The sequence below is a fragment of the Mustela lutreola genome, chromosome 12, assembly GCF_030435805.1.
Source record: "Mustela lutreola isolate mMusLut2 chromosome 12, mMusLut2.pri, whole genome shotgun sequence".
Taxonomy (NCBI): Eukaryota; Metazoa; Chordata; class Mammalia; order Carnivora; family Mustelidae; genus Mustela; species Mustela lutreola.
In genome coordinates, this window is record NC_081301.1 from 39,418,203 (window position 1) to 39,431,914 (window position 13,712).

The following is a 13,712-nucleotide window of genomic DNA, read 5'->3' on the forward strand; positions in this document are numbered from 1 at the left end:
TTTAAAAATGTAAAGCCAGCAGAAAAAAATGAGTTAAAAAAATATATTTTAAAGCAAGAGAACCACTACCAGTACCTCATATGAACTCAGTAACAAGCAGAATGCTGTGCCCGCCACAGGACTCCTTCAAATTTGTCATCCACCTATAAGGTCACACAAAACTAGTTTTAAAAAATCTTGATCTGATATATGCTTATAAAGAAGAGATGGCAGTCCTGAGCAGTCACAGCAATAACTTAATTTACTTAGGAGAGAGAAATAAATGACAGGTAAGAGAAGATTTCTGTCAAGCCATGGAGACCTTGCGATGAAAGTGAAACTCTTTTTTTTTTGGTAACCAAAGATCAGATCCTCAGTACTTTTAAGAAGCCCTCCTTGAGGGCCTCTTTTCATTCCTAGGTGTCAAAATGAAATTGGATGAATCTGGAATTTTCACTCAGTTTTAATGAAATCGGAATCTCAAATAGATGAGGCTAAGAGACCAAAAAATGTGAAACTGTAAAGAGTTAGGCTCAAATTATGGATTATTTAAAATGACAAGTCAAATATCTTTGTCTTTACTTTGATGACCTATGTTCAACATTAGAAAATTTCTACAATCCCTGATCTTTGAAAATATAATAGATTTGGTTGAGCTACTGCAAAATTATTACAGCATATTTATTCATTCCAAGCTTGTTATTAACTATTATGTGTCATTTTGTACCGTTTGGGGTCTTCATATTTTAGTGGAATGCAGTAATCATTCAAATTTCAAAAACAATTGTACATTGTGATCAATGTTATGAAGGCAAAATACAGGGCACTGTGGACAACAAAGTGGAAATAGCTGTGTTATTGATTTCAGGGAAATTATTTTTAAGAAAACGGACCTCAACATAAAAGAATAATCTAGCTGGAGTACAGGCAAGAGGGAAAGAGGAAAAGAGATGTATTAGGGGCCAGGCTGGTGCACACTTGTTGGCCATGAGAGGATTTTATTTTTTATTTAAATTTAACTTTTATCTAATAAATCATGCAGTTTTAATCAGTGCTTTGACTTTTTGACCATGTTTTAATAAAATCTTTATGCATAAAAAATGAAGACAAATAGGGTAATAGTGTGAAGCTCAAGTTTGAATAATAGTTTGAAGCTCAAGCTTATATGATTTGCTTTTACAAAGGAAATGAAACTTTAAGCAAAATGAAAAATCTCTTTGTTAATTAGTCCTAATTTTACAAGAAGGTTTTGGCTGTAGAATATGCTCAAATCTACCTATTGTGTTTAAACCTCTAGAATTATTCTTCTAGGAATAGTAAGAGAAGGATAAAACGAGAGGTGCAAAACCATCACTGAAAATAAACATTAAAAGGAGTAAGAGAGCAGAGTTGGAGAGTTCTGGGGGTGATGGTCCTGAGATAGTAATTATGCAGATAAAATAGACTCTTTTTTTTTTAGTTATTTATATTTTATTATACTATTACTAGAAGGGAAGGGGAAAAAAAAGACTTTATGAACCTATGTTTCTTAACAGAAAGAGTGGGTGACTCTCTGTCTTACAGCCCCCACACAAGTGGGTCACACAGTGTAACTTTCAGGCTTTAAGCACTCAAGGGACATTTAAAAAGAGTCACAGGGTGCCGGGTAGATCAGCTGGTTAAGCATCTGACTCTTGGTTTTTGGCTCAGGTCAGAATCTGAGAGTGGTGAGGCCGGGCTCTGCGCTGAGCATGGGGCCTCCTTGGTACTCTCCCTCTCCTCTCCTTCTGCTCCTCCCGGACGCGCTCATGAGCTCGCTCTCTCTCTCTAGAATAAAATAATAAAAATTAAAATATTTGGTCACGTACTTGAACATAAAGGAAATCTCAACAAAACCAATGGGTTGGAATCAACAGAATACCACAAAATTTGAGAACTAAAGAGATATCCAAAATGTGTTATGTAAGTATTTAAAGAAATAAACGTTTCTAAGTGATTCATAAGTCAAGGGAAATATCATAATGGGGAATTTAAATATTTTTGAACTGAATAAAAAAACACCATCATAAATTATGAGATAGAAGCAATAGAAGTAGGGAAACTTTTGGCTTTCGATGTGTGTAAAAAAGCTTAATATATCAGTGAGTGGGACTGCAATTTTAAGAAAGAAGCAATAGAGCAAATAAGATACTGTAAAATACACATTCTTGAAAGCCTTCATCTGTGTCCTTGTGATACTGTAATTCATGTTATTTCTTTCTTTTGAATTTCCAAATCATATTGCAATCATAGAGAGTTTGTTTACCCACTTCTAATTAACACCATCACTCAAACACTGTAAGTCTGTTATTAGGAAATGTTGTGATAGCAGACCAAATTGAAGTATCTTGGGCCTTTAACAAAATTGCTCACATTTGACCATATCTGTGCTTTGTCACTGTATTTCCCTTCTGTTACATGCATAAAATGAATCGCCAGGAAAAGAATAGCACGTTTACCAAACTTGGGGAACTTCTCATTTATCCTCCACCTTTTTTTCTTATTTTCCCCATAAATATTCTGCTCTACCACTAGATTCACTGCCAGTGGCAGGGATACATAGCCACAGATCAGCCACCGTCTTTCCAACAGTCCTGTTAAATTTTCAAATGCATGCTTGCAAGATTATAAAAACGGCACTGGGTATGTAGTTCCAGTTTTAAGAACAAATATTAAGTAGTAAAAAAATAATCATTACCTTTTAATATTGCACCTTAATACCTATCACAAGTTTTTTTGTTAGCCAACTGCCAGGTGCCAAGCTGTGGCTTATATGATTTTAATTAATCTGTCTGATATAGTAGTCCTATTTTATCCACAAAGAAATGAAGGTCAGGGGGTTTATTTTACATGTCAAGCCAGGTATAAAGCCTTGGTTCTAACCTAGGTTTGCCTGCTTTTCTTGTGCTGTTCATCATATATTTAACTTTCAATTTGGACTACATAATTTCTTTGGATTTCACTTTATTTTACACCAAATGTATGTCTTTAATTCCATGCCTTTTCTTATTCTCCTATTCACTTTCTATTGACTGTTCTCTGTTTTTGTATATAGGCATGGGGAGGTTTCTTGTACCCAACCAGCTCCCCTGGGCCTGATTTTCATTGTATGTTATGAAACAGTTGCTTCGATTCCTTGCACGTCTCTAAGTAGACATGGTCATAGAGCTACTTATGCCATTAAAAAAATTATCTGCAAAATGTATTTCATAGAGTGCTACTCCAGTGAAACGTTCCTTAAAAATGAGATGTCAAATTCAAATAAGTTTAACAAATTCTTATATTTATATTAGACATATATGTAATAAATGTAATATATAATCATATAATTATATTATATATAGTATATATTATTTATATTATAAAATATATTTATATTAAATTCTTCTTTTTATACCTTTCTTAATGTCAGTTTACTTCCTGTAAACGTTAGCAGATATCAGACAGTATAATATTCCATCTTAAATATTGATCATAGAAAAATGTCCCTTATTTGGAAAAGAAGAAACATTTCCTGGAATTCTCTCTCTGCTGTCTTTATTGGCACTCACTTGCAGTATGCTCAGAGTTTATTGAGCTCACAGTTACTACATGGGCTTCCAAGTTCGGAAGTAGTTAGCTGAAAGACATATACAAATGTTCTTATTTTTATGTTTATGATCATACTTATTACCAATAATTGCCATGACTTGTAAAGCTTCTAGATAACTTGGGAAATTAAACATTTAGTATTCATTCATATGTCTGTTCATTAACATCCTATTCGCTTAGTTAATACCAGAATTTTGGTGTCACATATCATGTCCAAGTTGCTTTGCCAGTTTTTTTCCATGTCAAAAAGTAAAAGGCACAGGGATGCCTGGGTGACTCCATCAGTTAAGCATCCAATTTTTGATTTCTGCTCAGGTCATAATCTCAAGTCCAGGAATTGAACCACAAGTCGTGCTATCCACTCAGCCGAGCCAGAAATCTACTAGTCTCCCTCTCATTCTGTCCCTCCTCCTGCTCATGTTCTATTTCTCTCTCTCTAAAATCTTTAAAAACAATAAAGGCATAATAATATTTAGCTTTTTATAAGATACCCTAACTGTGTGTGTTTTCCAAAGGGATAGAAAATTGAGTGTTATTTTTGAAATATGTACGATACTAGTTGCTATATAGAAAACATGAAAAATTACAAAATGAGCAAGAGGCAGTTATATCTTTCAAAAATATTTGGGGCACCTGGGTGGCTCAGTGGGCCTCTGCCTTCGGCTCAGATCACTGTCTCAGAGTCCTGGGATCGAGCCTTGCATCGGGCTCTCTGCTTAGCGGGAAGTCTGCTTCCCTCTCTCTCTCTGCTGCTCTGCCTACTTGTGATCTCTCTCCCTCTGTCAAATAAATAAAATCTTTAAAAATTTTTGATTTCTGTAAATCACTGACACAAGAGTAAATCTGTCCTGGGAATATTATCAGGATAATTATTACCTTTTTATTTTTCTTTTGACAGTAGGAAAAAATGACTCAAAAATCAATAAACAACTAGACCAGCAATCTAGGTCTTGATTAATTCGGAAACTGTTTAGCTTGTTGCATAATTCTATTATGTAAACAGTTATTGCTTAAATATATGCAAACTCAAATCCAAGATTCCACCAAGAGAATTATTGATTTCCATGAAAAGAATATGTGCAGCAGAGCATAACCAAATAGATGTACTTCTGAGCAATTGATAGGTCATGACCCTGCTCTATGGGCAACTGTGCAAAGCATTCATATAAATTCTATTGAATTTGTGACCAGTCACCCACAAAAGATAATTATATATGTCTGAATGTGAAGTGACCAGATCATCCTATTAAACACAGCTTTGGAATAAACCATAACCATAGTGCGGTTTACCATACAGCAAGATGCATAAAAATACACAGGAGGGCTTTTTCACAGTGTTTGAGAGAGAAACACAAATAATTGAATCTAGCATGAGACTTAAATTTCCCCAGTCTACAGAAAGGCTCAAGATGTGGTTAGGCAGTCATGCTGTTTTAAGTACTTAATCTTTGGAAATAATGGTCAAAGAGAAATACACTTATTCTAAGAGAAAAGAAAAAAACACAAAAATTTCTCTTGATGGGTTGAAGCGGTTCTATAAATGCTTTCCAAATATGTTTAATCCAAGGGAAATGTTTGCAAAGTTGTATAGGAGAGAAACACTGGAGACAGAGAGGCCATCTAAGATGCTGATAGACACAGTGGCTTTTCCTACTATTCCTATAATGAAATTACTTTGTGCAATCTTTTCTTGATTTGTGCTGAATGCTCTGTTGTTAATTATATACCATCCATAGGGTAAGAACAAAATGATCAAGGATTAACTTGAGCTGGGGGAGTCCATCTGCATATACTTGGATTCAATCTTCATAATTCATACATTTATTCATGTATCCATATACATTCTATATATGTACACAATTTCCTAATACAATAGTAGTTAGACAGTCTGATGTAGTATATACTAAGTAATTATTTCAAATAATAGCAAAGTTGTCTGATAGAAACGTATGTTTTTAAGTATTACTTGACCACTCTTTATGAAAAAACTAAAACTGATCCTACATTATCTTTTAAAAATAAGTCAAGAACCTGTATAATTTTCTCACTACACCAGTAGCAGTTCTATTTTTTGATCCCTCATTTCATTATCCATGCAGTATTTTTACCTTCTTTTCATATATTCATTACAATTTTTTTTGTTACTTGCACACAAGTAAGCATCTGGTGCTGAGATTGCCCTTAATCCACTCTCTGCCTAATAGGAGAAATGAAAATGTTCACGGATATTTATTTTACAGTAAGGTAAGTGACATGAAGAAGTAATACACATACTGCTAATGGAACAAAATAGATGAACATCTGAAGAAGACAGGGTGATGTTTGCTAGGAAAAAACCTTGCATGGTTATCTTGTAGAATAGATATGGAGATAGGTTTATGGGGAGATAAAACTAGCAAAAGGGTCCCAGGCAGCAGAGATAGCTTGGGGAAGAAAGAAAGATGCAGAATGACATGTTTGAGAACTTCCTAAGTACAGCCCTTGGGCCAAAGAATGGAGGGGAGGAGGACAACAGGAGAGCATGACTGGAAGCTCCATGGGCACCATGATAACCACAGGTTGACATCTGTGCAGTAGAAATACAGAGAGCATTTTGTTTGGCTTCACAATTTCCACTGTCACTGAAATTCTTTGTCAAAGCTAATACACAGGATCAGTCCCCAAGCCTTAACTAGGTGTGTGTGCTTGCATGTGATTCCTTGCAGCACCATCTACCCACATCCACATTTTCATGATGTAACGAATATGTAAAGAGCTGTGATGCACAAATAAGCCCCACTGGCTCATTCTACTTTGTAGTGATCACTGATTGTTCTGAGATTTTTTTTTTTTTTTCTATAATGAACTTAGAGCTGAAAAATCAGAAGGCTGTATCAGTAATTACAGCCAATCACCTAGCTGGAAACCTTGAGCCCAATTGTCTCCTTTTGGGCATTATATAAATATGAACAGGTGGTTATCAAAGTTGTTTGTGTTGCAGTCTTATATTAAAATAGCACATTGGAATCTAATATGTAGAACAGATAAAGCTCTGGAGGGTGATAAACTTTCTATGTCACCTCTGTATTGAATGCCTGCTGGGTACACTGTGTCACTTTCTCAGGACACGTAGAGCTTAGATATACACAGATGGAAAACGCTTCCAGCCAACTGCTTCCCACAGCATTTCTTCACTTCCAATCTACTTCATCCATCCCCATACTCACCTCCTGTCTGGCAACCACCAGTTATCTACATTTAAGAGTCTGTCCTGGTTTTTGTGGGTTTTTTTTGGTTTTGGGGTTTTGGCTTTTGTTTTTGTTTTGTTTTTTTGCTTTTCTCTTTTATTCTTTTGTTTATTAAATTCCATCTATGAATGAAATCATATGGTATTTGTCTTTCTCGGATTGACTTTATCTCACTTAGCATTGTGCCCTCTAGACCCATCCATATTGTTCCACATGGCAAGATTTCATTCTTTTTTATGGCCGAATAATATTCCATTGACTATATATACACCTTTTCTATTTATCAGTCATTCATCTTAGGCTGCTTCCATAATTTGGCTATTGTAAATAATGCTGCAATAAACATAGAAATGCATGTATCTTTTCATTTTCTTTGGGTCATCCAGTAGTGGAATTACTGGATCATATTGTAATTCTGTTTTTAATTCTTTGAGGAGCCTCCTTACTATTTTCCATAGTTGCTACACCATTCTGCACTCCCACCAACAATACATGAGGGCTCCTTTTTTTCTATATCCTTTCTAATATTTATTGTTTCTTAATTGTAGCTATTCTGACAGGTGTGAAGTGAGGTCTTCTCATGCTTTTGATTTGCATTTCCCTAATGATGAGTGATGTTGAGCATCTTTTCCTGTCAAGAGACTGTTCTTTTATGTGTTGTTGTGTAATAGAATGTCACTATAAATATAAATTGTTTATCCTTTTCTTGGTACTTTTGAGTTCTTTCCATTTTTTATCTGTATTATGTAAATATGTTTTGATAGATTTTTGTAACTAATTTTTCATTGGAGTGGTTTCTGAGTCATGGGGATATGCATGTTTAGTTTTAGTAGATATTGCTAAGATTTTTTTTTCTAAATTTGATCAAATTAATAATCTAATCAATAGTATATGATGGTTCTAGTAGCACTATTTTCTCATCTAAATATCCTATAGTCAGTTTCTTTTTTTTTTCTTTTTTAACATTTTTATTTATTTATTTGACAGACAGATCACAAGTAGACAGAAAGGCAGGCAGAGAGAGAGAGACAGAGAGAGGAAGAAGCAGGCTCCCCGCTGAGCAGAGGGCCCGATGCAGGCCTCCATCCCAGGACCCTGAAATCATGACCTGAGCCGAAGGCAGAGGCTTTAACCCATTGAGCCACCCAGGCGCCCCATCCTATAGTCAGTTTCTTAAATTTAGCCCTTTTGATGGTTGTGTTCTGAAATCTCATTGTAATTTTAATCTTCCTTTCCCTGCTGATAATGATGTTGAATATATTTTCATATGCTTATTGATCATCTTGATACACTCATTTGCAAAGTGGTTTTATAAAACTTTGCCCCACTTTTTAGTTGTATTTTATTGCCTCTTTTCTGGTTTCTAATGTTCTTCATATATTCTAGATACACGTCATTATCAGATATATTTTTCCAGGCTATCTTTTCATTAGCTCTAAAGATGATTTATTTAGATGACCAGAAGTTCTTCAATGAGTATGAATGTACTATATGAGTTATTTTCTTGTTTGATTAGTGTTTTTGTTTTAATTTAATTTTTTATTTTTTATAAACATATATTTTTATCCCCAGGGGTACAGGTCTGTGAATCGCCATGATTAGTGTTTTATGCTTATTAATATTTTAAAAATATTTTGATACTCCAGGGTCCAACATGAAGACGTTGAGGAGAATAATTTTTTTCCCCTGGAATGTTGTTTAAGTTTTAATATTAATTGATTAATCTGAGAAAATCTACAGTCAACTTCAAGTTAATTTTTCTACATGGTGTAAGATAGGATGTAACTCGATCAACTTTTATCTGTATGGGTATCTAATTGCTTTAGCACTATTCATAGGGGAAAAAAACTTTTCAAAATACATTTTTGAGGCATTTGTCATAAATGACATGGCTGTAAATATGCAGGGCTAATCTGTGCATTAAATTCTCTTCCATTAATCTAAATGAGAATGGGTGGTATAGTATTGAATACTTTTATTATTATAGTGTCATAGTTATCTTATAGATCATTTGCGTAATTTTCTTATTTCATGTGCTGGAAGCTTGAATCATAGTCTTTAAACTTTCTTTCTGTCTGATATGTGTATTTTAAAATATTAAATTTAACCTCCAGAACTGCTTTATCTCTATTCCACAAATTTTGTGGAATAATATCATTATTTTCATCTCAAAATATTTAGCAGTTAGTTGCATAATTAATATTTGAGTGGTATCTAATTACCTATCATTATTGAATGTTAATTTATTTCTACAATGGTTGGAGAATATATACTTCACTATTCTTTAATTGGAATTTTTTAAAAAATGGTTTGTGACTTAGAATGTACTTTATTTTGCTAAGTGTGTTGTGACCCTATGAAAAGAATATATATTTTACAGTTACATTTGGGATATTCTATATATATCAAATAAATAAGTTTGCTTAATAATGTTTTTAAAATACTTTAAATTTTTATTTATTTTTCCTACCAAAAGAAGCATGTTAAGTCTCTCTTGTGATTTTTATTTTGTCTTTATTTATCTTAATTTTTACTTTACATAATTTGAACTATGCTATCTGCCCCCAAATTTGCAGTCATATCATTCTATTGACTGCTTTATTATTATAAAATGTTCTGCTTTATCATTCATAATATTTCTTGGCTTTAAGTCTCCTTTATTTGACATTGACAGAAATGCTCTGATTTATTTTGGGCGTATATTTTTCCATCATTGTAGTTTTCTTTATCTATGTGTTTTGTATTTAAAATATGTTTTTGAAGACTGTTCATATTTTGGCCATTCGTGTCTTAAAATCTCCTTTTTTGTTTATTTGTTTAAATATTTTATTTATTTGAGATAGAGAGAGCACAAGTGGGGAGGAGGGACAGAGGGAGAGGGAGAAACAGATTTAGCACTAGGCAGGAAGCCAGTTGCTGGACTTGATTCCAGGACCATGGGATCATGACCCAAGCTGAAGGGAGTAGCTTAACCAACTGAGCCACCCAGGTGCCCCCAAATCTCCTTAGTTCAATGTTAACATAGTTACATTACCTTTCATTAACCATACCTACCATTAACTTGGGTTAGTTATTGCATGTCTTTTTTTTTTTTAATTTATTTTAGGGGTGCCTGGGTCACTCGGTCAGTTAAACACCCACCTTCCATTCAGATCATGATCCGGAGTCCTGGGATGGAGCTGTATGTCGGGCTTCCCACTGGGCAGGGAACCTGCTTCTCCCTCTCCCTCTGCCTGCTACTCCATCTGCTTGTGATCTCTCTCTCTCTCATTGTCAAATAAATAAATAAATAAAATTTTAAAAAAATAATACTTTACTTTCAACCTGTCTTTTTAAAGTTTCTCTTATAAGCAGGATGTTGTTTTTCCTCTCTCTCCCTTCTGTTTATCCTATTTTAGTTGGTTGTTTTAGTCCAGTCATATTTAATGTTATTATTGACATAGTTGGGTTTATATCTACCATCTTGCTATTTGTTTACTATTTGTCACATCTGTCCTTCATTCTTGATTCCCTTTTTCCTATATTCTCTTATATTAATCAAGTTTTTTAGGATTCTATTTGAATATCTCTGTTAGTGTTTTAGTAATATCTTCATCATTCTTTAGTAGTTTCTCATATTGTTTCAAAATTTGTTACATTATTGCTGACATCTTAAGCTACACTTTTGTCTCATCACAAACAATATAAGAAGTTTGCAACAGCTTAAATTCATTTATCCCTTTTAAAAATCCCAACCGTTGTTATATATTTTACCTCTGAATGTATTAGAAACTTTTCAAGATATTGTCATTTTGGTTGGTTTATGCACTCTACTGTCTTTTGTATTTATCTGCTTATTGCCCTTTCTTAAAGTGTGGATTTTAATCCTTTCTTCTTGAACTATGGATTCTAATCCAGAGTTGGTATTGTTTAGCCTAAAGAACTGTATTCAGTGTTCTTGTAGTTCAGTTTGCTGGCAGCAAGTTTTCTTGGGAATATTTTTGTTTACTTCATGTTTAAAGGAAATATTTCCATAGGGTCTGTGTAAAATGTTAGCAAGTTATTTCCCTTAATTTTAGTATTTTCAGTATGTTATATTATTATACATGTAGTACTTAAAAACTTTTTGAAACTTTTATCTTCATTTTTCAATAGTTATGTATAAATTCTAAGTGCAATTAGATTTGATTTGCAGTGATATGAAGACAGAGCTGAAAGACTGAAGGAAAAACTTACTTGGCATATAAAATAAATATTAAAGATGTGAAACTTCTCTTAAAATAAATTTATATGAACATCAGTTAACAATCTTTGTTGAAAAATATTTTCTTCATGGCAACTAGGATTATAAGCAAGCTATAGAATAAGCAAGCAATTGAAATCATTTTGGAAATTTACTCTACAATTATCCTAAAGAAATTTAATCCAGCCCCTGTTCATTTCTTTTTTAAACATATAATTTAATAATTTTGTAAATTATAGCATGTCACTGTAAAAATTACTGAAGTGCATTATCTGAATATTATGAGTGAACAAAATTTGAAGTAGGAAAACAATTAAGGATCAGACATAAATTCTTTTCCCAACACATTAACAGGTTGTAATGATTTATTTTCATCTTTACTGACTATATTTATATTCTCTGGTTAAAATTTTTTCATTAACTATAGAAAGGTGTCAGATATTGCTACAGAAATTAATGGCAAAGAAAGGAAGATTTAACTAAATGTCATTTTAATCAAGGAAACAGTTATGTTTAATTAAATTGAACCACTACAATCACCCATACAAAAATAATTTGTTCAGTGGGGGGTAATGTAAAGTGTATGTTGTATTTCTTAAAATATTTTTTGGTAGGCTCTGAATAGTAACAGTATCTATTAAATGTATTTTCAATCATTCTTTGCAATTGTTCATTTTGAATTTTTGTCTGGAGTTGGAAAAAATGGGGATAAGAATCAACATTAAGAAAAATCACAATCTGGGGTGTCTGGGTGGCTCAGTGGGTTAAGCCTCTGCCTTCAGCTCAGGTCATGATCCCAGGGTCCTTGGATGGAGCCCCGCATCAGGCTGTCTACTCAGCAGGGAGCCTGCTTCCCTTCTTCTCTTTCTGCCTGCCTCTCTGCCTACTTGTGATCTCTGTCTGTCAAATAAATAAATAAATATCTTTAAAAAATAAATTTTATAAAAAGAAAAATCACAACTGGGGGCCACCTGGGTGGTTTAGTGGGTTAAAACCTCTGCCTTCAGCTCAGGTCATAGTCTCAGGGTCCTGGGATCAAGCCCCACATTGGACTTTCTGCTCAGCAGGGAACCTGCTTCCCTTTCTCTGCTGCCTCTCTGCCTACTTGTGATCTTTGTCAAATAAAGAAATAAAATCTTAAAAAAAAAACAGGAAGGAAAAATCACAATTGGGATGCCTGGGTGGTTCAGTGGGTTAAACATCTGCTTTAGCAGATGGGTTATGATCCCAGGGCTCTGGGATTGAGTCCCACATCTGGCTCCTTGCTCTGCAGGGAGTCTGCTTCTCCTTCCGCCTCTGCTCTCCCCACTGCTCATTCTCTCTCAAATAAATAAGCAAAATCTTAAAAGAAGAAGAAGAAGAAGAAGAAGAAGAAGAAGAAGAAGAAGAAGAAGAAGAAGAAGAAGAAGAAGAAGAAGAAGAAGAAGAAGAAGAAGAAGAAGAAGAAGAAGAAGAAGAAGAAGAAGAAGAAGAAGAAGAAGAAGAAGAAGAAGAAGAAGAAGAAGAAGAAGAAGAAGAAGAAAAATCGTAAAAGAAAGAAAAAAAAGAAAAAGAAAACCACCATTAAGTAAAACTCATTGGAAGAAGACATAAATGTAGACAGAATTTCAAATCAGAAAGTTTCAGTTCCAGCTCTTCTCCTATATCTAATGCTGAAACCTACCATTTTGTTGTTGTTTGCTTATTTGCTTTTGTTTTTGCCAGTTATCATACTTTAAGGGATTTTTTTTTTATGAACATCTGTTTGGGTAATCCCCCTCCCATCTAGGTTTCTCATTGGAATATTCTTAATTCTCAGGATAAAATTCTTTCTTCTTTATGATCCTCTCACTCTACCAAATTGTCCATTTCTCATTCTTACACCATGCTGCTATGACATCACTACTTTCTTTCTTCATTAACTGATAACAGCTCATCCTTCAAGACTCTCTCCACAAACCATCTCTTCTATGTCTCTGTCACTCTCACTGACTGATGCCTGTTGTGTCCCAGGTCCCCAATTCACAGTTCGTAGTGCTGCACAACTATATAAATAGTTCTAATACCTTTTTGTCTTTTAATTCATAAGTAGCAACTTTAGTGTAGAAATTGTGATTACTTACTATAGGAATTGTGAGATAGGTAACAATATCTCCATCCTTTAAGGGGTTACTAGAGGGTTCCGTAATTTTTTTCTTGAAATAACACCTTATTAAGATATAATTCACATGCCATGAAATTCAAACATATATAAAGTGTATCTCAGTGGTTTTAGTATATTTACATGTTTTTAAAAACCATCATCCTGATCTAATTACAGAAAATTATCATCACCACAAAAAGAAACCTTATAACTGTTTAACATTCACTATCTGTTTCTCCTTTCTTCCAGCCTCAGGTAATCCACCTTCTGTTTCTAAGTACAGTAATTCCCCCACTTTTTTAAAAAAAGATTTTATTTATTTATTTGACAGACCAAGATCACAAGTAGGCAGAGGGACAGGCAGAGGGGGAGGAGGAAGCAGGCTCTCCACTGAGCAGAGAGCCCGACGTGGGGCTCAACCCCAGGACCCTGAGATCATGACCTGTGCTGAAGGCAGAGGCTTAATCCACTGAGCCACCCAGGCGCCCCTAGTTCCCCACTTTTAACCATAGTTTTGCTTTCCACAATTTCAGTTATCCACAGTTTACTGTGG